At 41.6% G+C, this 27,702-nt stretch overlaps 1 protein-coding gene across 4 annotated transcripts in view; it reads right to left on the reverse strand.

The window, feature by feature from the left end:
• SERTAD2 (SERTA domain containing 2) overlaps positions 1–27,702 on the reverse strand; it is a 117,698-nt gene that overhangs the window by 16,277 nt on the left and 73,719 nt on the right. For 2 of the 4 annotated variants that reach the window (XM_044264094.1, XM_044264095.1), the window contains exon 1: positions 5,268–5,553. The exons of the other annotated variants lie outside the window; for them this stretch is intronic. The gene's annotated coding sequence lies outside the window, so the exon portion shown is untranslated. Of the gene's footprint in view, positions 1–5,267; positions 5,554–27,702 lie in introns of those variants that run through there. 4 annotated transcript variants of the gene reach the window in all.

Below are 27,702 nucleotides of genomic sequence, written 5' to 3' on the forward strand. Positions count from 1 at the left end.
AATAATACTTTGTAAAATATGCCAGCCATTCATATTTAAAAATAATTACTTTGGGGCTACTTTGAGATAAAATGTATTTCTTTCTGAGAACCTCTGCATATTGACAATTAGTGACCCATGGAACACAAAGTCACTTAGTCAAAGACAATAAAAATAGAGTACCTCACTGAATGTGATAAATATTTATTTTCTAAGGAACCAACCTCTCAACATTTCAAAGCTCTTCGATGATCCCTAAGGAGAGCCTGCCTCCAGCCTACCACATTTGCTACCCCTAACATTCCATTCGCCCTGCCTATCTTCAGGAGTCTCAGAAGCAAGAAGGCAGGTGCCACCTGAAGAATCCACACTTGGACTTTGTAAGTCAGCTACCATTATACCACTAACAATCATCATCAGATGAAATCTATTTTATTTTCCATTTCTGGGTGTGGTAAAAAAATATTTTTTTAAAAAACAGCCTGTTTTAAAAACTACTCAGAAGAGACCATCACCAAGTTCATGACAAGCAGAGAGGCAGCCAAAAATGTCTTCTTCAGCTGCAAACCACAGAATTCAAATTCCTCTGCTGGTTCACTTCTCTCTGACAGCAGGAAAGGCAGAGAAGTACACATACATGTATATGGAGGTTCCCTCCTCCAAAAAAGAGACAAATCTGAAAAGCAAATCTGTATCATGTGTTATTATAAAATGGGATAACCACTCAGAGAGGATCGGTTTAAAACAGTTGCCACATCATTATCTCACTTGTGTGGCTAGAATTTTATGCAAACCTGTTCTGGTGGAGAGATGACCTTGGGACTTTCAGATTCCCTGACTTTAACTCCGGCGACACGTCTAAACACCAGGGTGGGGTGCTCTGGCAGCTCTGCTGGAAGCCCCAGGAGCTGCAGCGTGCCATGGGTTGATAAGCAGCCAGCCAGGAGAGGAGAGTGAGGAGTTAAAGGTTCGTTTGCAGCAAGGAGCATATCCGCATGTAACTTTCTGACCAAGCCACATTCAGGTCGTTCTTTTTCCTTTTGTTCCACAGATTCACACAGCCCACTACAAACATGAGTGTTCATACGTAAGATGCCCTGAAGAGCCCGAATCCCTTCCCCTTCACTTTTCTACATGGAACTCCCTAGAACCACAAAAAATGCTTGGTTTAGGGGCTTCTGGTCAGTTAACCACCTATGAAGACGGTTAAAGCAAAAAGCCTCTGAACCAGGCACTCTGCAAAGTTACAGTTTCTGCAAAGAGCCAGAAAGATAGTAATTCAGACATGAATTAGTTTTAAGAACTTAGGTTTGCTGCTACCTGGAGTCACTAGAGAAACAAAGCTGCCTCTGGGCACCTAAACTAGTCAGACCTGCTGTAGCAGTTGCAGAGGTGGCTCCAGCTCTGCCCTCCACTCCCCTCCCTCCAGCCCCCACCCCACGCATCAGCACAGCTCACTCCACTCAGGGCGGTGCCACGCCCGGCACACTCACCCCTCGTTCTGCCATCCCTGCTCAGAGGCAGGGCCCGAGCTGCACACACAGCCAGCGTGCAAGGGTAAGGAAAGGCTAGCCAGGCCAGCAGATGCCGATTCCATTCTGAACTGAGAGCGGCCATGGGCACAGAACACAGCTTCCATGATCCCGGGTTTCGAAAATAAATCAAACTGTGATATTTGTGTCAGTGAATCCCGGCAGGTATTTCCAATTAAGTGCAGATGAGGGACAGAAGACCTTGAGAGGAGACAAATGAGCTTTTCCAGCTTTTGGAGCCCTCTGACCACGAAGAGAGCAGATTTCCAAAAGGGAGTTTGTATTGTCTGTCTGAAGTGCTTCGTTTAGATGATAAGCAGTTGTTTTGCCCTGTTAAAAGTCATACATTTTCAAAAAATTTTGGGATGTTTTTATTTTGAAATTTTTATTTGTGTTTCAATGAAAATTTTTAGACAGCCAAGCATGTTTTGTTTGTCTCATGATCTTCAAGGAAAAAAAAAAAAGAAAGAAAGAAAAAGAAAAAAAAACACAAGGCATCTATTTATTACCCAGAATAGGAATGTCGTCTTATTGGCCTGACATATGCCATTCACAGATTCATACAAAGAATGAACTGCCACACAGTGCTCATGGAGAAAGACACTGCTCCACACAATGAGTGATGGGCGCTCCAGGGGACAGTTCTGTTCACAGGGTTTCCCAGCATCTGCACAGAGGGCAGAAGTTTGCTTTTCATACCAACTGCACTGGCCATTGGAGACATTTTTTTTTTTTTTTAAAAGACACGCCACCTTTGGTTAGTAGCTGTTTCCTTCGAGAATATTAAAACTAAATTAAATATCCACATACTTTCTAATCAGGAGTCCTAGCTTATGGGTTTCTATCATTGGTTTAAGTAACGTTATCAACAGTAGGTAGAAAATTATGGTTTACGCATACGCAAGTGGCTGGAGAATTTTGTATGTTCTGTTGGTCTGTATTAATTAATGGAAAAACCTATGAAGGTAGGCATTACCCTTCCCGTAAGGCCACTTTTCACTTAAAACTGAAGCTTGCTCTTCGGTGCCTTTAGCATATATGTGATCTTTGGACTCAGTGATCAAAGAGACCTCTTTCTCTTTCTGTCCTTAGCCAATAAACTACTTCAACCAGAGCCATCTCCTACAGGATATGCCATCACAATAAATATGAAATTTCTGTAGCAACAAAATTTTAAAACAATTCTACAAGTGAATTAAAGTTCATATTACTAAATACCGTGTTTTTAATCTACATATAATATTGACAGTGATCTTGATTTTTCTGATGTAAATGAAATATAAAATAAAGCGCCATGCTCTTACTATTGTTCTTTAACAAGAAACTGCAGCAAAAAAACAAACTCAAAAAGTTTCTGTTGTAGCTTTTACCTTTCTGAGTTAATTAAAGTGTAAAATATTTTGACAGAGAGTAGCCTTGTAGTATAATTTGATACTGATCATTTGTAGTATGCCACTTCAGAAAAAAAAAAACCCTTTATGCATCTGTCTATATTTTTTACCTCCCCCCTACCTTTTTTATGTTTTGTATATGTCTTTCTAAAGTAAACTACTTTTATTCTGCCACTGGAGCGTTATTTAAAATAGTGGACGCCAAAAGTATCAGTTGCTACATAAATTTGAGTGAGTTTTAAATTAGCAAAATTTTTACTCTTTTCTATGCTCATTATTAATAATTCAGTGTGTGGCAACTGGATAAAATTTAGATTTCAATTTCTCACTAAAAACACTCCCAACAGGGACAATTCAGTAAAGAGGAGCCTAAAGAATTTCAAAATCTGAATTAATATCCTTCTCTTGGTTCCTAAAGGGAAACAAGCCTGAGCAGCTATTACCTAAGAAGCTGTGACACTTGCCTGACAATAACACAGTTCCTTAGGACACCTCTTGTTGTATACTTAGTTGGTTTTATAAAACGTGAATCCTCTCTCCTACCTGTTGTAATAAAGCAAGGAACAGACTGAGTGTCAAAAAAGAAAAAAAAAATATTAAATCCATTTTATCAGATTTCTCACCTGACAGCAACATGGTTATGGTGGGGGGCAAAAATTATTTTCAGGGCTCCCAAACTTGATGGACAACATGAACAACTTTACATTAACATATAATCCCTCTAAGTAGATCAATGAGGCTAAAGGAAAACTTTCTAATACATGTCTCTCTTTTTCTCCTGCAAAGAAACTGATAAACTTAACAGGAAAGCAGAGATCCATGAACAAGCTATTCTTGCTCAGGCCAGAAGCTGGGTCTTACGATGAGTATTTTCACCCTCGCAGCACACCCTCCCTTGCTCAAATCAGAATAGACTGCTATAAAAAGTGGGAGCAATGGGAGGAGCTCCTAGAGTGAGGCATGCCTTCTGGTTAGCTGAGCAACTATCCCCTTCACCCCCCCCCCAAGCAAAACAATGAAGAGGCTCTCAGGTGGACTGTCTTCCAGGGGTTGAGTGGGGCCAAGAGCCCACTTCAATCTTGTCAGAGACTAGACCCCAATTATAAAATGCTACTTTGAACACTTGAGGCCTCAGGGATCCTACTGGCTGCTACTACAACTTCTAGATTCCTTACACACATTATGGACATTTCTTAACATATATTGGGAAATCAAAAAGCATATTTCAAGAACAAAGCTTGAAAACACTTACTGTCTTAAGACTGGGGCTGCCCAATTCAATTCAAATAAAAACTGCTATCTCCGGAGGCTGTGTTTCTCACCCTGCTGGTTGCCCTTCCCCATCTAGTGCCTCTAAAAACTTACTTTCTACCACTCAAAACATCCTGAAACTCCCCAGTTTGAAAGCAGAAAGTTATTCTAAGACAAACTATACCTAATCTTTTTGTGAACTTTAAGACTAAACCCAAAACACTTCTCCCATCTCAATCTATTACCGCAACTTCTGCTAAAGGTAAGCTAACTTGATGGCCAAGAATAAAAATTAGAACTTAGGATTTTCTCTAGATTCAATGGCCCTCTGAGGCACCCTCTGTCTTAATGGTACAAAGTCCAGGGCCAGGGACAGCTGGCTCCCCTCGGCCCCCTCCCTTTCGGTCATAGGCGGTTACCACCAAGATGACTTGTAGATTTCTAACTTAAAAGCCAATTGGACGTTAAGTTTAATACACACATATATTCAAAATCAATTCACTTGTCACGGGTGAGAGGAGGGTAGAGAGGGATGTTTTCAAGCTGAAAACACAGAGAAACTCACAGAAACACACTATAGCAAGTTGGATGCAGACTCGGTCACGGAACCCAAAAGTGAAGCAGCCTTTACTCCAGCAATCCGAGCCTTAAAAAAAGAAGTCTCGTACGTTCACAACAACACAACGGCCACAACACGCACACACATCTCAGCTGTAAAAGCGACAGCTCCAAGCTCCCTCCGCCCCATTGCTGGGCTCCGGTTAGCTCCCGACCCCCTCCAGACACGGGTCCGTGACTGCCCGTCCCCTGCCCTTCCCCCAGCAGGTCTGCCCGCGTACGCTGGTGACGGAAGGGGGGGCGGGGGGGTTCCCGGCCCTCGCCCCGGGGGTCTAAGGGTGCAGGGCCGGGAAGCAGTGGGAGGGAGCGCTCCTCCGGGTACCTGCACCAGGCCAGGTCCGTCTAGCCGAGGCGCCCTCGACCCTCGCGGCCGCCCGGGCCCCTCCTCCGCCCTCCGGGCTCTCCCGGCCCTGGCCGGGTCCCAGGGCCGCCCACCACCCATCGGGAGCCCGGCGCATCCGAGGATCCCCTCCAGCCTGGCGCGGGGAGAACTTACCACATGCAGCTCCACCTGGGAACTAACGCATCAGGAGGGGTTTCTGCCCACTCCTCAAGCTACTCCCTCTCCATGCGGAGTCCCCGCTCCGGGGGCCCGAGGGTGGCTCCGGGGAGCGGGCAGGAGGCGAGACCCAAGCTAAGACTCCGCAGTCCTCTGCCGGCGCGCTCGGAGCATTATACAATGGTGGAGGCGGCGGCGGCGGCGGCGGCGGCAGGCAGGCAGCGGAGGAGGAAGCGGGAGGCGGGCGGAGGGGGCGCCCTGACCGAGCGAGCTGCAGCTCGTGCTCCAGCACTCGCTGTGCAGGAGTGACGTGCGGCCAGCGAGCCTCCCGCGAGCTCCGGGCCCCGGGCTCAGCAGGCCCCGCCCCTCCCCGGCCCCGCCCCCTCCCCCGGCGGTCCCGGGAGGCGAGATAAATGCCGAGCCGGGCCCCGGCCGCCGCAGGAGCAGGAAGGGGCAGGCAGAGCACGGGAGACGTCGGGTGGCAGCGCCGCCCACGGCTCCCTCTCCAGCCGGCGCGCCCTTTATTTTCTCTTAAGGAAAGGCTTAAGGAGATGGCGAGAGGGGAAGAGACACTCCGGCCAGGGGACCACAACTAACCACCAATAATCCCTCACACTCCAGAAAATACTCATGCAAATGACCGGGCGGCTAGTGACAAAGGCGGCGGCGAGTGCAGCGCGCGCACAGCCCGCTGAGTCGCGCGACCGCAAATATGACAAGCATCTAAGCTATTCGGCAACTTGGGGCCGGTCAGCAGGGCGGGCAGGGTCCCGCGGGGGAGGGGGGAGATAGGAGGTGAGGGGCAAAAATTCGACCCCGAGGCACCGCGTCCACGCTGCCTGCGCGGCTTTCGAGACTGGAGTCCCGGGAGAGCGGAGGCCAGCAGCGTCCACAGCTGGGACACTCCCAGACGCCCCCGTCTCCGGACGCACGAGTGGCCTGCAGAGATGTTCCAATGGCAGGACGGGGGCTCCAGCAGGAACCGGGCCCAGAAAATGCCCCTTGGGCGCGACGGCCTCGGCCCAACACTCGAAATGGGTCACCAAGTCAACAGTACTTTCGGAGTAGGACGGAGCCGAGTTGCATTCTTCGTGGCCCGCCGCGACGCGGTGCAGAGCCGGCAGCCGGCCTCCCGCGCTGGCAGAGCCCACGCAGGTAGGGAAGCCAAGCTTGGAGACGCAGGAGGGTCAGAGGCCCCGTCCTCTGCCCAGAAGCTTCCTGCGGATAACCTTTCCCCTCTCCTCAGAAAGGCATCGGCTTTGAACTACTTACAGGTAGCAGGGAAATTTATACTAATTGGGAGAGGTGTGTATGCCTAAGTGGTGAGAGAAAAGAAGACAGCTCCCCTGGAAAATTAATGATTATTTTAAAAATTACATGCGCGTTCAGTGTAAAGATGTTAAAAAAGTAATTCAGGCACCATAAAATTTTGGCTGCCACCCCAATCAATATCTCAGATATCTGGCGTTTAATGGTTCACTGTACTGGTTATATTTAAGGATAATAAAGCTTTAAGACCTAACATAAAGGTGATTATAAGTCGTTAACATCAAAACAACTTTAGACCTATTCAACTCTTCTGTAATGATTTGTTATCAATCAAACTGATGATCTTATTGAAATTAAACCTGGGGTAAAATGTTGCTAGAGAAGACTGTGTTTCTTGTTTTATCTTGAAGGAGAATAAAAAAGGTATGTACTTCACCCTCAGTATAACTAAAATCTTATAGATTTTTCTTTAAGTATAACCGATGCCAAAAGCTAATTATTTGTGGATATCTCCGGAAAGTTTCATTATAGTGGCGCTCCAAATTACACATCATGGAAGTAGTGCTCAGGGCCCTCTGCAGGTCCTGCTGTCTGCGCCTGGGTGGCACAGCATTCAAACATTTTGCTGCAAAGCCAAGATATTTTTCATTTCCAGAGTTCTGCCTTTTAGAGACAACATTAACTACTAACAGTTTCCTAACCACCCACTCACTTATACTTTCAGCGCTCACTTTAAGGAAAAGCCATTGAAATAGAAGCTGCAATAATCTCTTCCTGTGATATCTTTGTAGCAGGGGCCAGAGGCTCTATTGAATCTAAAGTGAATTTAAACTGTTATTCATGAAATGAAGTTAGCAATGAGTTAGACTTACAAGATTTTTGTGACACTTGGATATTTTCGAGCAAATGGATTACCAAATGCAGTGTTCCTGTACAAAAGAACCAAGATCAAAGTGACAACTTTTGTGTCTCCAGAGTGGACCTGAGATTCTGCTAAGGCCCATTGTTCAGGAAATATCCGACTTCTTAGGAGAGCAACCTGAGTTTTCGAGGGAAAAGGTTTTTTTACCTTTCCACACTTTTGAAGGTAGTAGCCTCTTAAGAGTGTACACAGTATATAAGAGTTCCTCTTCCCCCACTTTTAAATTCTGGTATCTTTCATCAAAGCATGAAGTGGCAGCTTCAACAGCTGCTAATGTGGTCCCATACAAGGTGGTTAACCACCCCTCCCCCAGGCTGAGCCCCCATAAGCCGGCCAGCAACCCCTGCCTGGCCCTGGGAACCCAACTCCACAAAGATAAGGAAAAGCCCTCCCTGAGCTTTTGAAGTCCACCTCCTTTGGTATGCAGTGGCATGATTTAAAAAAAAAAATAAAAATAATTGTTCATTCCTAGCAAATGAACAAGAAATGTTTCATGAAAATATAAGTGTGGTTTTCACTCTCACTCCTTGGGACATTTAAAAGCCCATTTAAAATAATCCTACCCTCAGGATTTAGAGTTTAGAGTTTCTCCTTCTCACTTTCACATATAAGAAATCAGGCCAGGCATCCACATTTAACTATTGGGCACATTATCTGTTTAGGGAGAAAACAAACATGGTTTTTTTAAGTATAGAATGGTGATGATAATTTGCAAAAATACTCATTAGTTTAGTTTCAGAGAGGTACTTCTCAACATTGTATTCTGGGTACTAGTTTGTACTTCACTGCTTCTCTTTGAAAGTTTCTGGGCCTTCACATCTTGCAAACTACTAGACAACTTTGCTAACTGAAGGCCACTTTTAGCACTTAAATTAGCGTATACCCAAGAAATGACACCAGGACAAGCTGGCCATATAAACCAAGAAACAAAGACTTTGAAACAGTTTTAAATATCACTTTTTCTTTTTCTTTTTTTTAAAAAAGATTTTATTTATTTATTTGACAGAGAGAGATTACAAGTAGGCAGAGAGGCAGGCAGAGAGAGAGGAGGGGAAGCAGGCTCCCCACTGAGCAGAGAGCCCGATGTGGGGTTCTATCTCAGGACCCTGGGATCATGACCTGAGCTGAAGGCAGAGGCTTTAACCCACTCAGCCACCCAGACACCCCAAAATATCACTTTTTCTTTCTCTTTTACTATATTTTATTTCTCAGGTTCCATTTGAAATACTAGTAGTAATCATCTACCTCTGTACCTTGGAAATATTGTTGTTGTTGTTTTTTTTAAAGATTTTATTTATTCATTTGACAGAGAGAGATCACAAGTAAGCAGAGAGGCAAGCAGAGAGAGAGGAAGGAAAGCAGGCTCCCTGCGAGCAGAGAGCCCGATGTGGGACCTGATCCCAGGACCCTGAGATCATGACCTGAGCCCAAGGCAGCGGCTTAACCCACTGAGCCACCCAGGTGCCCCCTGGAAATACTGGTCTTAACAGCAAAAAAATAAAATCAGATAAAATAAACATTTCAGGGGCGCCTGGGTGGCTCAGTGGGTTAAAACCTCCGCCTGTGGCGCAGGTCCTGATCCCAGGGTCCTGGGATCTAGCCCCGCATCGGCCTCTCTGCTAGGCAGGGAGCCTGCTTCCCCCTCCCTCTCTCTCTGCCTGCCTCTCTGCCTACTTGTGATCTCTGCCTGCCAAATAAATAAAATCTTTAAAAAAAAACAAAAACAAAAAATATTTCAGTTCTTGAAACATATTGTAGGCAGCCAGCTGGGCTCAATCATCTTTTCATGGAAAACACAGACATCCTTACTGAACCTGGACTTCCCATTCGCTGATAACTTAAAACCATTAACTTCAAAATAAAGTTCTGGAAGTCACATCACCTAACTGATTCCCAAGGAGTTGATACTGGACACATGATTGGGACAACGCAACTCTCTCACGAAGATGGCACAAATGGTATTTGCAGCCATGGGCAACCGAAAACTTCCTTGTAGCACAGGAGCATGCTAATACATCTTCTGCAGACTGCTCTCCGGCTGTTCCTCTACCTACTTTGTCAGGTTTTCCCCCTCTTTCTCCCTGAGGTCACAGTTCACACAAGCAGAACTTCAACTCCAGGGAAGGGCTGCTTTTGCACAGCTTCCCTAATTATTATTGCCGGCTTTGCCTCGACACAGCCCCTTAGAGGGCTGTTCTGTGAGAGATACGCCTTCTTCTCTTTTAAAAAACTGACAATATTTAAGTCCTAGTTTGGGACAAGATCTTAGGGATAATATTTGAAGAAAATGCTTTTAAAAACATTTTTGGGGGCGCCTGGGTGGCTCAGCGGGTTGAAGCCTCTGCCTTTGGCTCAGGTTGTGATCCCAGGGTCCTGGGATCGAGCCCCGCATCGGGCTCTTTGCTTGGCTGGGAGCCTGCTTCCCTTCCTCTCTCTCCGCCTGCCTCTCTGCCTACCTGTGATCTCTGTCTGTCAAATAAATAAATAAAATAAAATCTTTTAAAAAATAAAAAATAAAAACATTTTTCTCTCTAACATTGTTGATTAGTCCCTTCTAACCATCACTAGAAAAGATAGCTTCTGTTGGGCATCAGTGTCCTTCCTATTCCATTTGCCACTCTTCTCCATTAACATCTTCAGATAAACCGTGAGGTCCAATTTGAAGCAGCCCTTTAAAGACTCCAGCTTTTGGTCTCCCCCTTTTCTCAGCTGGAAAGTGGAGGCCCTTCCTGGTAACAGTTCCAGTGTTCCCTTCTTGCTGGCTGCTGCTCTGCTAGAGACTGGCGGTGGCTTCTTGCAAGACTGTCTCCTTATCCCCAGTTCCCCTCACAGCACTGCCTTCCCAGGGGCCCCTGCACGTGGACTCTGCACTACTTGCATATAAACCAGCCTCCCTTCTTGAGGAGTTCATACTCTTCTCCAGATACTTGGCACTACTGGCATCCACCGAAAACATCCATAAATGTTAGAAATTGCATGGCCTCCAGGCCTTCCTTGTCCTGGGGAACCAGCCTGAGGAGATGATGATTCCTGGAGTAGGAGTACAAAGATCTTGTACAAATAAATCACTCAACTATGATTAATTGTTGACTTTTTGGTTTCTTAATCCCCTATGTCACAGATTTAGGGTCAGCTCTGGTTCTGGGGGAAAAAGCAGGTTGGTCAGGAGATTTTGGGTCTAGTTTCTCAGCCAGAGCCAGTAGGGAGGCTGAATCAGGTCCTGGCATCACAGGGTCTACTTTCGCCTTCAAAAGGAGACGCTCAGGCTCAGAGATTTCCATAGCCCCTTCCCAGAGCTAGGAGTCTATAAAAAAGTGATTCCAATGTAGAACTTGGAGTTTGGGGCTCAAATGAAATAATCGGCTCAAACTGGAAGAATATAAAACCAACTTCACGTTCACACATTTCTAAGAGAAAAGAGAAATGCAAATAATGATAATATACTCTATTCAACAGGATATGTTCTTGGAATTATTTTTGTATCCAGAAGACAGATTTGAGCCAGCGATCCATATTCTCCTGGATCTGTTACCCATTATGGTTCAAGTAACCTATCTGGGAAATCTGAAGCCCACCCCATCCCTCCCCCAATGTTTGAAGAGAAGCAGGATGGTTTACAAGGCATTTTTGTGTAAATTTACAGGTTCACTCTTCATAGCACCTTCCCTGTGCTGTAGGCAGGACAGGGACTCCTCACATCTTATAGAAGAGGAAACAAAGGCTTGGAGATGGACCTGCCAACTGAACTCCTTTATCAAGCTGACTCTCAGAGACAGAGAAGGTCTGGAGGCTGTGAGATTTCTAACATTCAGGGAAATTGTGGAAGCCAGAGAAGATGAAACTGAGGGTCCTGAGAAGAGTATGAACTCCTTAAGCAGGGAGGACGGTTTATAGGCAGGAGGTACAAAGCTGACATGTAGAGGCCACCAGGAGGGTAGTGCTGGGCCAGGATCCTGACACCATTTTGCTTTGACCTTATACTAGGGTTCTGAAATAACAATTCTGTTTCTTACACAAAGAACTCCAAATCTGCCTGTCCTTGGCTTTGTTAGCATCCTATTTTAGCCCACAGAATTAATAACCCATACAATGAAAAAGAAAACTCAATGTGCCCTTCAGACCCCTCACTCATTTCTGATATGGTTCACAAAACTGGCATTCTTGTTTATCACTTTGTCTTTAGCCTCTAGAACAGCACCTGACACAGTTGGTATTTGTGAGCTTTCACTGAATGAATAATTTAAAGAATGCTGAAGAGTTTGTACCAGCTTCATAAACTCAAGGGGTTAATCTTTCCTGCTAATGTTTTCCTCTCACTACCCTTTCACTAAGCTGTGTGTGTGTGTGTGTACACATATAAATAAACATACACGTGTATTTTTAAGCAGTATTTGGGAACCTTCATAATTAGAGGGATCACTTTAAGCAATATAATATTGTCCTTATAACTGCTTTTCAGCAATTCTAAAATATACCAATTGGGTTTAATGGTACAAAGACTAATGGGCACTCACTTAGTACTATTAATCTATACGACCTCACTACTAGGGGAATAACCTTGCAGATAAATTATTGCCATAATTCTATTATTCTATACTTCTTTATAAAGATTTTCTCTTCCTACCTTAAGAATTAAAAGTCTTGGTCAAATGATATTTAAAACCACAGCAGCATTTGGTAATTATGGAGTGGGTTGGTGATGAAGACTTGCCTACCCAAATCTTCAAGTGATTACCTGAATGGTACAAATGACCACTTGTTACTGGCACCTTCATGTTCTCATGGTCATGGAATTTAAAAGTATGCCAATAATCAAATATGTTATGAATATCATCAACTAATATTAACTCCCAGAAACACTTGGTAAAATGATGACAGGAAAAATAATTTTTTTTAAGTATTACTCTAATGCCAGCTGTTTTTTAACTGTCAAAATCAAGCATTTATATAACTGGCTAAACTAAATTATATTTTCTGCTATAATAGCCTCATATCTCTTGTAGAAACTAGGATTGTATATCTTTAAATCACATATGAGTAAAGAAGTCAGTTAAGAGAACTATGGTGATTTGGAAATTGTAAATAATATATTTAAGTCATTTTTGAAGTCTCAGCTGTAAAAATTCTATTTTGAGAAGTTTAAAAAAAAAATGCAAAGCTTTAAGCTGTGTGTATAGATGCCCAAGAAAAGCCTCTAAGTTCAGGTTATGAGGTATCATTAGAAAATAAACATGTGGCCAGAGAACCCAGTTTAAATGTAAACACAGTATACAACTAAAAATGCATCAGCTTGTTTGCCACTTTGGATTTTTATTGGATTTTCTAGAAAATAGGTTACACCTAGGTAAAATGGTATAGACTTTTCTTTTAGTTACCAATGGAGAACTATTTTTTAAAAAGACCTGTTGTCAGAATAAACGAGAATAAATATTTTTTAAAAGTTATCCAACTGTCCAATTCTATGGGTCCCTTGCTTTAAATTGAAAAAAGGTTATTTTTTTTTTTTAAAGATTTTGTTTATTTATTTGACAGACAGAGATCACAAGTAGGCAGAGAGGCAGGCAGAGAGAGAGGAAGTGGGCTCCCTGCCAAGCAGAGAACCTGATGCAGGACTCAATCCCAGGACCCTGGGATCATGACCTGAGCCAAAGGCAGAGGTTTTTTTTTTTTTTTCAAGATTTTATTTATTTATTTGACAGACAGAGATCACAAGTAGGCAGAGAGGCAGGCAGGGCGGGGTGGGGGAGAAGCAGGCTCCCTGCTGAGCAGAGTTGGATGTGGGGCTTGATCCCAGGACCCTGAGACCATGACCTGAGCGGAAGGCAGAGGCTTTAACCCACTGAGCTACCCAGGTGCCCCAAAAAGGTTAAATTTTAAGTGGAAAGTTATTAATATTTAAAATTTCAGAAATGCAGAGTGAGGTCAAGTAAGAAGAACTAAAGCAAGCATTCCAGATAAACACTAACACATTAGATATATGCTTTTAAATATTGAATGAAAAATTTGATCTTGCTAAGTAAGACATGTTTCAAGCTGTTTTCTTAGAGAAGTCTTGAATTATATGAAACTCCTTAAATGGGCAATTATCAGAGAAACTGGCTTTTAAGGAGAAAATAATAGTGTGAATGAGCTATATGTAACTTCCCTTTTTAAAAACAGAAGTTGAATCTGTGACACCAAATTTAGAAAGGAGAGCACGAGAATATCGTTTCTATCATAAACGCCCACTGCTGTGCTGTTCTGTTACAAATCAATGTACATGCTATGAATTTGAGTTTGCTCACACAATGCATAGAGTTAATCATTCCTAAAGATGATTCTTTTAAAAGAAAACATAAATGTGAAAGAGTCACATTATATAAAAAAACTCACTGAAAAAGGGCAAGATTCCCTGATTTTGACTGTAGTGATTCATTTGGCCTCATTATACACAGAGCAGCACAGTCCACACTGGGGATGCAGAAAACTAGCTTTTGTGGGAATAATACAGGTAATTTCAACAGTATTTATACTTCCTTTTAACGTTACTTAAGAAATTAAGGCCCAAATTACAAAAAGGTTGACAAAATTGTAATGAATCAGATGTTCATGTTCAATCTACTCTAATTTATTACCACTTTAGAACTGTTAGACATCATACTTTTAGTTCTAGTGATAACAACAGCTGTAAAGATAAGTACTCCAGAATTACTATTTTCTCATTTGGCCAAAAATGTAAAGTGAGAAAATAGAAAGCTTTCTGAAAGTTCATCAGATGAAAAGAACAGAATTAATGGGGAAATGATATCATTTATGGACAAGAATATTTAATACTTTATAAATACCATTTCTCAGGGTGCTTGGGTGGCTCAGTAGGTTAAGTGTCTGCCTTAGCTCAGGTCATGATCTCAGCGACCTGGGATTCAACCCCATATCCAGCTCCCTGCTCAGTGTGGAGTCTGCTTCTCCCCCCCACCACCACCGCCCACCCTTCCCCCGTGCTTGTGCTCGCTCTCACTCTCGCTAATAAATAAGAAATCTTAAGACAAAATAAATATGACTTCTCTCACTCCTCAACTCATCATACAATTCCAATTTAAATCCCAATTTTTTTTTTCACAGAACTTGGTAAGCAAACCCAGAAATCATCTGGAATAGCAAAGGGTGGAAAGATAGCTAAAAAAGCTTAAAGGACAAAATGCGGGATGTGTCCTGTCAGATATCAAGGCTTATTATAAATTTCCAGTAATTAAAAGAGAATGTTGTGTCATAGATAAGTAAATCAAGAGAACAGAATCGACAATACAGAAATAGTCACACACATATACGAAAGTATAAAATACGGCAGAGGTGGTATTACAGATCAGTGGGAAAGAACAGGTTATTCAGTAAATGGCTTAATGGTCACCTGGTTAACTTCATGAAAAATAAAAATAAAATTAAGTACCTAATATTCCCCCAAAAAATTTCAGGTGGACTAAATCTAAATATGTAAAACATAATTTTAAAACTTTTAAGGAGAGAATACAGGAGAATATGTTTATGGCTTCAGGATAGGGAATATGAAATTATTGTTTGATTCCTAAGACTCCTTCTCTACCTTCTCTACTTGCCTCTGCTTTGCTCTGTGTCTTGAAATGCTGACCCCTAGGAAGTAAGCTCTTTTGCCAACTAGTTGCCAGCTGGATTCAGTGAAAGCAAGGCACCAGAAGGAGACCAGTCAGTCAGAGAGGAAAGAGGGTGGGGTGTTTTATCCTGATCCTTCCTGCTTTGAGACCCTGTTGTGGCAGTATCCATCCCTGCATACCCATAGCTTCTGTGGATGGCTCCTTCTCCAGGGTGTCAACTCTCACAAATTCAAGCAAGACCATTTCCTCCCCCTTTCCCCTATAGACCTAAAGACAGGAACAGCTTGTTGCTGGTCTTCCATGCCTCCACTTTTGTCACATCTCTATAAAACGTCCCTTTATTAAAGTCTCATGGAATTCTGCTTCCTGCCGAGACTTCGACGGTTCAGAACCAAGACACCCAATGCAGAAACCATAAAGAAAAAGATGGATAATTTGAGTACATTAAAATTAAACATCTATGAAACAAAAGAAAGGCAAGCTAAAGACTGTGGAATGATATATGTGATTCATATAATCAACACAAGATTAGTATTCAGAGTAAATTTTTTAGAAGTCCTATAAACCCAAGAGAAAAACGAGTTAAACAGGAAACTTACATGTCTGATAAACATATGAAAAGACACTCAACCTCATCAGTAGTAAGAAAAATGCAAATTAAGGGGCACCTGGGTGACTCAGTGGGTTAAGCCTCTGCCTTCGGCTCAGGTCATGATCTCAGGGTCCTGGGATCGAGCCCTGCAACAGGCTCTCTGCTCAGTGGGGAGCCTGCTTCCCCCTCTCTTTCTGCCTGCCTCTCTGCCTACTTGTGATCTCTCTCTCTTTCTGTGTCAAATAAATAAATAAAACCTTTTTTTAAAAAAGAATAATGCAAATTATAAAAAGACCATTCACAGCTATCAGATTGACCATTTTGAATATGAGCTGGCATTATCTGGTAATATGGGAGATGCATACACCCTGCCCGTAGACATGCAGTCTTTCTTAATGGGGTTCCATGAAAAATAAGCCCTACAGAAAATGGCTCCTCAATTCACCCACGGATGGAATGAAGTTAAAAACCGGTAGTGTGCTGGTCAATGGTTAACAACTGGCTAGGTAGATGGGGAAAGAAGCCTTTATTTGTAGCATTTGTTGATTTCTGTGGTGTAAATACCCTTAGCACAGCTGATTTCAAGCTGCCCAATTGAACTCAAGAGTTAGAAAGATTCACACAATCGCTGCCAGGAGCTGGTATCAGTCTCTAGCTCCAGCCCCACACTGGAACCACTCTAGACCTATAAGACTGAAGTTAATTCGTTACATATAATGGATGCCTTAGGGTACTGGGGCTTAATTCTCTGTAGGAATTCTGGATGAGAAGAGCTAAACCTAGAATCTAGAGAAATTCTTGCTTTTATCCCCCATGGAGACATAGAAGAATGTTTGTATCAGCTTTGCTTATAATAGCTAAAACATTGGAAACACCTTAACATTCATCAAGGTGAGAATAAATTGATAGACTTGGAAACTATAGTGGTTAAGAAGTACTAAAGGTACCATAAATCAACATGGCTACATCTTAAAAACACAAATGTTGACTAAAACAAATCAAGCTGTTAAATATGTACAGTATAGGGTGCCTGGGTGGCTCAGTTGGTGGGGCGACTGCCTTCAGCTCAGGTCATGATCCCGGACTTCCAGGATCGAGTTCCGCATCAGGCTCCAGCTCTCTGGGGAGTCTGCTTCTCCCTCTGACCTTCTCCTCTCCCATGCTCTCTCTTACTCATTCTCTCTCAAATAAATAAATAAAATCTTTAAAAAAAAATGTACAGTATAATATCATTATACAAAATCTTTTAAAACATGCAAAATACTGCTATACATTGTTTACAAACAAGGTATGCTATTATAGAAAAACATTAGAGATAAAAAATATTTAGGAAAGTGGTTACCTCTGGCAAAGAGAGGAAGGAAATGGAATCAGGGATAGACATACAGGTGGCTTCTCTTTTACTCATAATGTTTAATTTCTTTTTTAAAAACATGAAAAGCAGGGCGCCTGGGTGGTTCAGTGGTTTAAGGCCTCTGTCTTCAGCTAGGGTCATGATCCCGGGATTCTGGGATCGAGCCCCGAGTCGGGTTCTCTGTTGGTTGGGGAGCCTGCTTCCTCCTCTCTCTCTGACTGCCTCTCTGCCTACCTGTGATTTCTGTCTGTCAAATAAATATATAAAATCCTAAAAAAAAAAAAAAATTAAAGCAAGTAAGTATTTTGGGATAACTTTGAATTTATCGATTTAGATTTCATCAGGTTAAAACAATAAAACTTCTTTTCTTTCTTCCTTATGGTTCCTGTGAAATAGAATTTCCTAGGTTTTTCCCTGCAATTACCAGTATCTATTATCTAATACCTAGTATCTAATATCTAAAAAACACCTAAAATATTTAATATCTATCTAATATCTAAAGCATTGGACAGTATTCACATCTGAATTTTCCCTGCAATTACCAGTATCTATTATCTAATACCTAGTATCTAATATCTAAAAAACACCTAAAATATTTAATATCTATCTAATATCTAAAGCATTGGACAGTATTCACATCTGATGTATTTATTTATCTCCCATTATTTCAGTAAGAACTTACTCCTTTCACTCATTTTGATATACTGTCCTTCTTTCGCTCTTAATAGCAGACTTTAAAATCCAATGATACCACTATAGTAACCTAAAGTTCTTAATAGGAAGCCCAGCTGACAGATCAGGTATAAGAGAATAATTGGTATAAAGCCCATGTTTGGGGTGTATTTCTCACCTGCCAGGCTAAATTCTGTCATGCTAGAAACGATAAAAGCTTCCTCACAAAATATGAGGCTTGTGACTTCCTTAATATATGCCAAATAAAGCATTTAGCGCTAAAAAGTGAAATTGTGTATGTTTAAAACAATGGAAACACATCTACCCATGAAATAAATTTCTTTCACTTGGTGTTGCGGTGACCACTGGCTGCTACACCGAATGCATTTTGATTCTTTCTGATTTTGTGTCTCTTGATATAGGGACAGAAATAAAAGCCCATATGCTCTCTCGACCTCTGGGAACATGATGTTGTCTCAGTGCATGGGTAATGTGACTTTTTCTCAGAGATTGTCTTGAAATAAGCCTATGTTTTAAATACACACTTTTCTGCATGCTAGCAGGCATTCTGAAGCTAGGTGGTTCTAAATAAAGAACTCTAGTCAACAACAGGAAATAACTCCCACAGAAAAAAGGGGCAGAATACAAACTCTCACCAACTCTTGTACACAGTTCACAACGGCCTTTTGTTCCATGCACATTAAGCCTGAAATCTTTACTTTTCAGAGCATGTCTGGGCCTTTGCAGAGCAATTAAACCTTTCTTTTCCTTTAGCTGGTGTCCTTGCCTTCTTCTCTCCGAGGAAGTTAACCTTGCAACTAACTTCTTACTGTGAAGTAGATCAGAAAACGGAACAGTTTCTATTCTGAAGCTTAAAGTTTGTGTGTGTGTGTGTGTGTGTTTAATGGAGCTTCTCATGGAAATAAAAACCAACTCTCAGTTTAAAACTGATTTTCCTTCTAAGACGTACAATGCCACATAAACACACACATGTATGTTCTAAAGGAATATGTTCATCTGCAGTATATATTTCTATGCTCCTATGGGCTGATATGATATACGACAAGGATATATCATCATATCAACTCATAAGTCTACATTGATGGGTTATTAACACTTTATTAGCGACATGTCAGCAAGTTAATGCAAATGGAAGATAAATTTAAATTCTAGTCAAAAGTTCCCATCTTGAGTCTTTTATGAAAAGTTGGGAGAAAAATCCAGATCCCAAGCTAATCAAATTTTAAGCCATCTGAATAATAGTTTTCAAAGTCAGAGTGACTCCTACTGGAATGGGTTGGTGGCATTCAACTGTAGGACGGGACAGGTACTACCGACGGGAAAACTGGGCCAAGGAAAACAGCTTGAATACAACTGCATACTGCTATTTCTTTCCTCCCCTTTACACTCAAGCCTTGCCATCTCTACTGGCTCCTCCCTGAAGTCAATAAATTATAGACTCAACACAGTCTATCTTCAATTTTAAAACAAGAAACAATCTTCCTGTGCTTCAGTGCTGCAGGAAGGCTAGGAGGTGCTCCTATCTCTACCCTTCACAGCTTTAGTCCCTCCTCCTTCCTCTCACTTCTGCAGGCCAACATTATTGGCCACCCCTTGACCAGCCTGCGAAAAGAGCACCAGTGCCCTCTAAGCACCAAGGCCAATGGACCCAGTTCCTCATAGTACTGAGCCCCTCTGTAGCACAGGACATTACTGACCACCTCCAACCACTTCTTTCAGTGAGTCTGTTTAAATGACAGTTTGCTGGTTCTTATCTCTCTGGACACTTATAGTCTCCCAGGCTGGCTCCTCTTCCTCTGACTGTCCCCCACCCCAAACCTGTAGTTCTTGACTTAAAAAAAAAAAAAAAAAAAAAAACACCTCCTCCAGTTGCAATTTGGGACCAGAAAGAGATAAGAAGGTGAATGGGGGATGGGGATGGTTGGTTCAAATCTTCAGGAAAATTTGGACACACGTGTGTGTTTCGAAAAAATTTTGCCATTTGATAATCATTATCTAAATGTTTGTATTCCCTATGATTTTCTCTTTGCTCTTTCCTCTCTTCTCATCTTATAAACTCTCCCCAGGCAACCTCACCCACTCTCAGGGCATCTGTATGCTAATGATTCACAAATCATTAACCACATTCCAGATCCTTCTCTTTGAGCTTCATAATTTGACCTTTATGTAGAGAGAGACCATATATCCCAGTTTGTCAGGGTCATTCCTAGTTTATGCTTGTCCCGGCATAATTATTAATAGCACCCTGTTTCAATCTCAAAACGGTCCTGGTTTGAACAATAAAAGTACATAATTAGCCTCTTTCTATCCCGTTGCCCATTAGACATCTCCACTGGGTATCATAAAGCCACCTCCAACTCACAGCACATCTAAAATTGTCCTAATCGTATCCTCCTTAAATCTGTACCTCCTCCTGAATGCTTAGGGGAGGTTAAGGTACCTTGGTGTCTAGATTAGAAAGATGAGAAATCTAAGATTCAAAGTGTTTTCCCGCTCCCATTCCCTCACATTTAACCAGATACACAGTCCTGTCAATTTTCTCTCTTAAATATTTTTCAACTATGCCTCCTCCTCTCCATTTTCCCATCGTTGCCCTAGTCAAGACCCTAATCATCTTTCATTTTGATAACTGCAAAAATCCATCTCCCTACTTCCAGTCTTGAATAGTCCCTCTCTACTCCATCTACACCACCTACTGCGTGACGGGTAGCATGCAATGTATTAAAAATACAAAACGAACAAGAGATGCTCCCACCAAATTCACAAAGGAGACAAACTCATCAATGCAATGCCACGGGTGATACGGTGACAGAGACATGAGCAGGGTGACAATGGACACTTCTGAGTGGCCACAGAGCCTGGCCAGTGTGAAAGACACAGTGATGGTTTTAGGGTAAATGGGTCAAGGTCATCAAAGGCAGATGAAGCAGCAGAGATGCGGAGGTGAGAAATAGCACAGTATATGGGTGCAGATCTGAAGCGTAAATCGCAAGAAAGGAGTAGCAACATATAAGACTATGGAGTTTGGCTGGACATGTCTAGGAAGGCATTGGATGCCACATTAAAGGGCCTGGACTTCATATTCTAAAGGCAGTGAGGGGTCATTAAAAGATTTTCCGTACGAGTGGCATGATATGATTTTTATTTTCGGACGTTAATCCTATATCTATACCTGAACTTGAGAGAACAATCTTAAAAGTTATTTAGAATAACCAATAAATGAAGAAAAAATAAACTTTACTGAAGATGTTAAAAAGCTGTAATAATTAATAGAGTTGGGTTCTGGCAAAAGAAAAATACAAATGGATCTGCATTGAAAAACTTGAAACAGACCTTAGTATAAAGATCTCATATTGTCAGAGATGGCATTCTTTTAGGGCCAGAGGACGGTATGTACAGTAGTTTACTACTATTTAAGGAGAAAGAATTGGATGTTAGATTTTTGCCCCAAACAATGCGATAAAACACTAGAGATTAACTAAAGAATAAAATATAAAAAAAAAAAAAAAAACAAAAAAAAAACAACCATGAGAACTAAAAGAAATTACAGATGAATAAGTGATCCTAAAGGCCTTGGGGTGCCTGGGTGGCTCAGAGGGTTAAAGCCTCCGCCTTCGGCTCAGGTCATCATCCCAGGGTCCTGGGATCAAGCCCATGTGCTCTCTGCTCAGTGGGGAGCCTGCTTCCCCTCCCACCCGCCCCTGTTCCTCTGCCTACTTGTGATCTCTGTCAAATAAATAAATAAATAAATAAATATTATTTATTTAATTAAATTATTTATTTAAAGATAAATAAATAATCTTTAAAAAAAAAAAAAAGTAGACAACACCTTTCCGAACATAAAGCAAAAGAACCATAAACTTAAAACAGACCACACTACAAAACTATATACTAAGAAACACCATAAGCAAAATTAAAAAGAGGACAAACTAGGAAAAATATTTATAACACAGTTAACAAAGACTTAGTAACCTTAATACCTAACGAGGCCTCATGAATCAATTAGGAAAACACCAATACTAAATTAGAAAAACACTGACACTAAATTGGAAAAATGCACAAAGGATACAAACTAATAATCACCAAAAGAAGAAATGCATGAAACAACAAACACAAATACACTCAATCAAAGCAATACAAATGAGAAAGAAATAGGACTGCCACACACAGAGCTGGCTACAGATGTGTGAGCACTGTTAACAATGTGAGGACACAGGGGGCTGGGCTGTCAGAGCCACTGATGAAAGTGGAACTGGATTCAACCTTGAGAAGACAGGGTTTGGTCAGGGTTTGTATTAAGAACTTCTGAAAATATCTATATCCTGTATGTAATGTGGTCCTTTCACTGCTGGGAATTTACTCCACAGAACTAATCAGAGCTGTGCATAAAAATCATATGCATTCAACAACTATTTATTGAATGCCCACTGTGTCCTAGGTTCTGGGAGATGGGAATGTGGCAGCAAACAAAACCCACAAGGATCCCTGTTCTCACAGCTCTTACATGCTAGTGAGGGAAAAGAGAGAAAAACAGAATAAATTAGTATATTATATGGCATATTAGAAATTAAGTGCTATATAGAAAAATAAAACAGGAAAAGAGGATGGGGAATGTGTGCCTGAGTGTGTATGTGTGGGGTGGAGGTGTGATCTTGAAGAGGTGCTTAAGAAAGCCTCACTGAGAAGATGACAGTAAGTAAAGCCATGAGGGAGGTGAGAACTGAAGCCAAGCACAGGAGTTTTCCCAGGAGAGGGAAGAGAAAATGCAAGCATGTCTGGGGGCTCCACATCCAAAAGGGGGAGAGTTTGGGGGGGGTGGAGTGGAAAGAGGTGGGGGGACCAGGAGGGGGCAGGTTGTGGAAGTCCTTATAAGCCAATGCAATGACTTTGGCTTTTACCTTGAGTCCCAAGGGAAGCGATGGTTGCAGTACTCTTGACCCCTATGTATTCTCAAGACAGTGGCCAGTGGTCTTTTTAAAGCGAAAGTCAGGTCATGTCATTCATCTCTCCAAATCCTCAATCACAGTGACTGTGTTGTAATGATTAATTTGCTCAGGGTTGCTTTGAGGTTTGAATCTCTTCGAGTGTGCCAAAAATTCTAGTGTTTGAGAATGTGCCACCGACATTAAACAACTGAGAACCAGTTGTGTCACCAGCAGGTGTAATGGTTAAGCTTTACAGTTAAGGCAGATCTGCCACCTAGGAGCTTTCTACCAGTGAACCCTGGGCATGTTTCTCAACCTCTGATTCTTAACTGCAGAAAGGGGGGAATAGTATTGACCCAGTGGTATTACGGAGATTAAATTAGATAATGCATTTGTTTTTCAGAGTGAAGTGTCCCACAGGTGGTACCTGAGGTGATTTAAAAGGTTCAAGGATGGGGCGCCTGGGTGGCTCAGTGGGTTAAAGCCTCTGCCTTTGGCTCAGGTCATGGTCCCAGGGTCCTGGGATCAAGCCCTGCATCAGGCTCTCTGGTTGGCAGGGAGCCTGCTTCCTCCTCTCTCTCTGCCTGCCTTTCTGCCTACTTGTGCTCTCTGTCTGTCAAATAAATAAATAAAATATTAAAAAAATAAAAGGAATCTGCATTTTATACTTCTCAGTGGTATTGGTTTCCTATTGCTGCTATAACAAATTAACCATAGAATTAGTGGCTTAAAGTGATGCAAATTTACTCTCTTACAGTTCTGGAGGTCAGAAGTCTAAAACTGCAGTGTTGACAGAGTTACATTCCTTCTGGAGGCTTCAAGAAGAATCTGTCTCCTTTTCATTTCTAGCTCACAGAGGCCACCTGCACTCCTTGGCTCATGATCCCTTCCTCCAACTTCAAAACACATTTATTCCAACCTCTGCTTCTGTCGCCCAGACTCCTTCTTCTACCCTTGACCTTTTTGCCTCCCTCTTTTACAAGGACCCTTGTGATTACATGGAGCCCAGCCAAACAATCCAGGATAACCTCCCCATCACAAGAGCCTTAATTTAACCACATCTGCAAAGTCTCTTTTACCAAGTGAAGTCACAGTGGGCATTGGGGGGAGGATGGGTGAAGGGCACTATTCTGACCACACGGCAGTTGATTACAGGACCATTACAAATCACAGGTTTAAGCCACTGCTTGTTGGCTTTTCTGCAACCTGTACATGAAAGCATCCTAGTAAATCACGTTATAAAAACTTAACCCAGCAGTCCTCAATGGGAGCAGGGGGGCAGGTGGAGGATGGATTAAAGGGTCGGGGAAAGCCAGGCACATTAGAATCGTTTGGGATGTTCTTCCAAAATATATATGCCAGGGACCTGCCCCAGACCTATGCAACTGAGCTATCCAGGTACAGGCACAGATGTGTATGGATGAACAAACCTTCCTGGGAAATTCAGCTGGAACTCCTGGCAAATATCCACTCAATAACCTCTAACCGTTTTCTTATCCATAAAATATGAAAATAATATATGTCCTGCCTATCTCTCATGATCATGTAAAGATCAAGCAAGGCAATGTATGTGGGAGCATTTTATAATTGGTAGAGAGCTACAGAAGTATCACTGATGATTATTAGAGGAAACTGATGCAGAATGAGGGTATTGGGGTGAGACGATTCGTCCAGACTCCAGGTATTTGGAATGAACAAGTAAGCAAAAATAAATCTTTGCAAAAAAACCCAAGAAATCACAAAGCCCATGTACCAAACCTCATGCATTATCATGTATTTCCTGATTGTCTATTTAACCTGAAAGACAATTTTAAGTTTTTTTTCCCTTCCAAATCATCAACTGTAAATGGAAATTAGAAGGGAGAATGGATTGTACATAATACCAGCCAAAAAAAAAAAAGAAAAAAGAAAGTTAACAATTTGAAAGAGGAGGAAGGATTAAAATGTTGATATAGAATTCCAAAAATTTAGTGATGTGGGATTATTTAAATTAGTCGCACCATGCCCCTCCCTCACTGGCTCTGCCCTAAAGGACTCTGTTCCAACAGAATACCTTAGCAACCTAAATGATACTCAGTTATAAAGAAAAGGTAGCATTATGCTCAATGCTCTCTGTGGGAAAAATGTAATATCAACAAAAATAATAATGGTATAGGGAAAGATTTTTACCAAACAAGTTCACATTAAACAAATTTGGGTGCTTAAAGAGAAATTTCAAATATCTATAAAATGCATGTGTACAGAATGCCTGTATGCTATATGAATAATATGTCACTACGTGAATTACAGCTATTGTAGATCTATACATAAGTTCTGCTGATGTGAGGAAGTCCTCATGCATCCTAAGAGCTCAATAAATCTGTGTTGTTTGAGAGACCAAAACAGACACCATCACCTTCATGAATGAAGGATGGTATTAAATCAGTTCATCTGCTGGCTGTAGAGTACACGATAATGATACCACATCTTTAGGAGCATCTGGGTAGTTCAGTCCATTAGGCATCTGACTCTTGGTTTTAGGTCATGATCTCACTGGTTGTGGGGCCCAGCCCCATGTCGGGCTCCACCCTCAGCGGAGAGTCTCCTTGAAGATTCTCTCCCACTACCCCTCCCCCACGTGCATGCACACACACACACTCTCTCTCTAAAATAAATTTTTAAAAATGATACCACACCTTTAAATCTGTATATTTTCTTATTTATACATTATAAAGCATGCTGACATCATCATCTTCTTTGCTCCTCTCCTCTTAAAGCCCCAAGAGTCAGATACTACTATACTGTTTTTCATTTGAGGAACTGAGGTTCAGAGAAAACTTTCTCAAGATGCCACAATGACCAAACAGCAAAGCCCAGACTGGAATCCAGATCTGATTCAAAATCCAGTTTTCATTTTCCAATTTACATTATTATAAATAGCACTTCACTTAACTGTCAAATGAGGACTCTCTCGAAGCACGTCTCTAAAAACAAATTCAGATGGCTATTCAGATAGATCTCTCTATCTACCTATCTACTTATTTATAAAGCAGAATAAATCAGAAAAATTTTAAGGTATCTTTTAAAATATATACATATAATATCTCTCTCTTTTTAACATGCCCACACACGGGCTAAACTTCTATAAACAGCTTTAGCTCCAAGTGAAATTTTATGACTGAATCTCAAACACTTAAATAAATAGAAAATGCTGAGATGGTCTAAGCTAGTAAACAAAATCATTCGCTCTAAAAACAAAAAGCTCAAAATGTACAGGTTTCAGAAGTATTTGGTTGCTCTAAGAAACGCTACTGTTATTCCAATGGTTTATTTTACTCTTATTTGTATTTCTATTGGACTACTATGTTTCCATGCAATTTCAACCCACATGCATTGATGACACAAGCAGGGCTTCAAATGCCATGATTCATCAAGACTGCCACAGTCATGCAGCTCAGGGACAGACTCATAGGATGCGAAGCTGCCCTCTGTGTAACGTACATTCATGTTCAGTGTGCACTGTGTGTGACCCCAGACAAGCACAGTCATCCTCCTCTCACCCACCTCCCACCTGCAGGAAAGACAAACCATGAAATGGAAGTAAATAAAAAAGGATTCCATAAAGGTACCCTTAGTCAGAAATCATCTTCCCTACATTAACAATAGAAAAGTCTTCACTATGACTTTGGCCACTTATATCATTACCTTTTGATTCTTTACAGGAAAACCGATGTACAAAATACAGAATATTTAGCAATTACTTAACATACTATAATAAACATTTTTTACATGCCTAGCAACACTAATTTTGGAGTCAAAAAGTCCTGGGACAGACAATTTTCTCAGTTTTCTCAGCTGTAAGAAGGGAACAGAACCAGGACCTGAGGCAGGTGTCACTGTGAGGAGTAAGTGAGATTATGTATGTAAAGAAGATAGCACAGCCCCCTGAAAAGGATAAACAAAAGTAGCTGTTTTTGTTACTACTAATTACTGAAGTTCAGTACTGCTCTGGTGGTCACTGGTATTGGAAGGAGAGCTACTTTGCTCATCCGAAGAGGCCTATTCATTGTTGCTGACTATGATGAATCTTCTGTACAGGTTTGGGATACACATTAGAGCTCCACACACATAAGGCATTAGGCCAGACTAGAGTACAAGAAAAAGACAAACTTTGGGGCGCCTGGGTGGCTCAGTGGGTAAAAGCCTCTGCCTTCGGCTCAGGTCATGATCCCAGGGTTCTGGGATCGAGCCCCACGTCGGGCTCTCTGCTCCGCAGGGAACCTGCTTTCTCCCCTCTCTCTCTCTGCCTGCCTCTCTGCCTACTTGTGATTTCTCTCTGTCAAATAAATAAAATCTTTAAAAAAAAAAAAAAGAAAAGAAAAAGACAAACTTATTGAATAAATCTCATCATTTAGCTTAGTATTGAAGATGAACCTCAGTACCTGTAATTCAATATAAAACGAACCCACTTTTTTTCCTCTGCCTAACATTTACTGAGTGTCCACTGCGCTGGGCCCTAGTCTAAGCTTAAGAAAAGATTCTGTCACAAATAACTGAGAGAATGTTAGCTATCTGGATTAATTAGAATTCCCTCCTCCTTGACCCTTTGCTTTAATTATATTCTGATGCAAAAATGTGTACCCAACAAATCATAATAAAGACTAAGAGAGATCAGCTACTTTCTATAATGGCTTTAAAATATAAGTAACAGGAGCAACCAGCATGCCTCTTCCTACTTTCATTGCTATAACTGGGTTACAGTGCTTTCTTTTCCCATCTAAAAAAGTGCCAGTAATGTTTGAAAGTGAACCCAAAGAAATAGAGAATATATAACAAAAATGTCGAAAACGTTAAAGCCTCATTAGAAATAAATGAATAAATTTGGTGCTCAAACCAAACAAAACGTCAAAAGCTTTCAAGCCTCCTCTTTCTTTAATATTCCTTATACCTCTAAGTAGCTGAATCTCAAATCTCTTGAGTTGCTCTGAAAAATATTGGTGCTCATCTCCATTGGCCCAAACTTCTATCCCCAGGTTGGTAGGTTATGGGCTTAAATGGTATGTAGGGATTTACTGGGCTCTAAGTAAAAAA

Source organism: Neovison vison, chromosome 8, assembly GCF_020171115.1.
Source record: "Neovison vison isolate M4711 chromosome 8, ASM_NN_V1, whole genome shotgun sequence".
Classification (NCBI taxonomy): domain Eukaryota; kingdom Metazoa; phylum Chordata; class Mammalia; order Carnivora; family Mustelidae; genus Neogale; species Neogale vison.